Here is a 2,132-nt window from a genome sequence, read left to right as displayed (position 1 = left end):
TCTAAATTGCAGCTCTGTAAGTCATTTGAGTTGTAAGCGACTGTTAAAAAGTATATAAGCCTCCTGATTTTGCTCTTGGGGGGGAACCCCTTCCAAGTGCTTAGAAAATCCATGTCACTTTGGAGTCCCCCCTACAGCTGTAGTTTCATTTAAATAAAAACTTCTGCTGACCTGACCCAAAAGTATGCTGTGTGTGTTTCCACGACACCTCCTCTGTAGTTTGAAAAAAAAAAAAAGTCATAAAAAGGACACATTCTACAATAAAGTACAACATCTGTCACCATAGCTCCACCACTGGGTATTCAAAAAAGAACTTAAAAGCACAGAAAGAAAGCAGGATAATGAAAGCATAATGTGAGGTTCTAGCCATAATTTAATCTCTTGTGCCCTTTCTGGTAACACAAGGTTAGGTGAGCACCTTGCCAAGATAAGATGTCAGGAACATTAAATAGATTATGATACTAATTACTCTGTATAACTAGTGTGGGGAACATGGGGAACGTCAAGCTTCAGGGTGTTGTTGATATCATTATTCCATTTAGATGCCATTTCGTTTGCATCTTTCAATCCATACACAGGGCGTATGGCCAAGATGTATTTATGCAGGATGGTTTTGGGTGCTTGATGAAACATCTTTAAGAGTGCTCTGTTTAAATCAAAAGGTACTCAAGCACTTCTTCCCTGTTGGGCACCCAAAAATTGAATGGACTCAAAAACAGAAGCAACTGCTTCATACACACAGACAACATTTTCATAAAGAGTAACATCTGCGGTTGTGTCAGGAAGGATAATATTCCAAATGTGAGAAATCCATAAATTTCAGGCCATAAGAAAATCATCCGGTAGGATCCCAAAGAAGAAAACACAATCATGTTTGTACAATTATGGAATCATGGCAAGGCAGGGTTTATTTTCTCCTGGAACATCTGGCTGCAGGAACAGTTACCAAAAATATCACTAGCGAAGCCAAAATGACATACAAATGTGATTCCAGCCACCATCAACTAAACCAACTGCACTATTGCAGATGTGTGAACCAGAGAGAGTCAGTCATAGGCGCCGACTTATTTTTGCTGGGGGGGGGAGCGCCTAAGATGATGGACATGTGGAAAGTTTTACACCTTTCAGGTGTCAGCCCTCTTCCCAAGGGAGGGAGCAGGGTCTTCGGGCCCCCACGTACTTGGCTCCTCTGATCACAATGCAGCTTAATTACAGCAGAAGGGCTTCTGAAGCTTTCTCTCCACTGTGACAACCGTGTGTGTTGGCCAGGACATGCCCAAACATGTGTGCACACACACATATGCACACATGCTCTCCTGCCCCATACGTACATCTGTCAGAAGCATGTTCTAAACCCTGATGTATGCCTGCAAGGCTGCTCTGAGCTAGCTCCACCAGCAGCTCTCAAACACTCCAGAGACAGCCCCAACAGGCTTCTGGATTTGGAGCTTGCCTCCTAGTCCCAAGTAACCACATGCATCACTGACTGCTGCAGGGCCCTTATCTAGGACACAGAAGACATAGGCTCAAGCACCCTGCTGTGAATTGGGCACAGCAAAGCCTTGGACCTTAGTCTTCTACATTCCGGGGCAGTGCCTCCCCTGGCCATCAAGCTATCGGTTTTTTTAAATCTCTCTCTCCCTCTTCCTCCCTTGCAAAATTCCCCCCTAGACCAGAAGAGCCTTCCCAACAGACTTTGTCTTCAAAATGAGTATTTCCATATAACATTTCAAGTTCGATAACATGGTATTTTCCAGAGAGAAAAAACAACCTCCACATTTAATTGAGAAGTACCTCAACCATCTCTAAATATCCCCAAAATCAACTTATTTCAGTAGTGATGAGGCTTTACTTTTTAGTCATGAATAGGGGTGGGGATTTTCAAAGGAGATTCTAGAATGTGGGTGTCTGCTTCGAAAATCCCAGTTAGAAGCTATAGAAAACAAAAGACTAATATTGTTGTTTGAGACTGTAACATTTACTTACCCCAAATTAGAGGCTGAGCATCTCCTATGGTTGCCAGGTGTTTGAAGGTCCTCAGAATGAGGAAATGTGTAGGATTTTTATTCTGCCCCATGGCTAGAAAGGACAGCGAGACCTGTAAGTGCGCACACAAAAGATTAGGTTACTTG

General features: G+C 43.0%; 1 long non-coding RNA gene across 5 annotated transcripts in view; it reads right to left on the bottom strand.

Moving 5' to 3' along the window:
• Window positions 1-2,132, bottom strand: part of LOC112551103 — a 148,053-nt gene that overhangs the window by 118,106 nt on the left and 27,815 nt on the right. For all 5 annotated transcript variants that reach the window (XR_003095265.1, XR_003095263.1, XR_003095264.1 and 2 more), the window contains one exon: window positions 1,987-2,098. This is a non-coding gene — a long non-coding RNA (uncharacterized LOC112551103). The remainder of the gene's footprint in view (window positions 1-1,986; window positions 2,099-2,132) is intronic.

Source organism: Alligator sinensis, unplaced genomic scaffold (assembly GCF_000455745.1).
Source record: "Alligator sinensis unplaced genomic scaffold, ASM45574v1 scaffold685_1, whole genome shotgun sequence".
NCBI classification, from domain to species: Eukaryota; Metazoa; Chordata; order Crocodylia; family Alligatoridae; genus Alligator; species Alligator sinensis.
The sequence above is the reverse complement of the archived record's forward strand: the minus strand, read 5'-3'. Positions and strand labels throughout refer to the sequence as shown.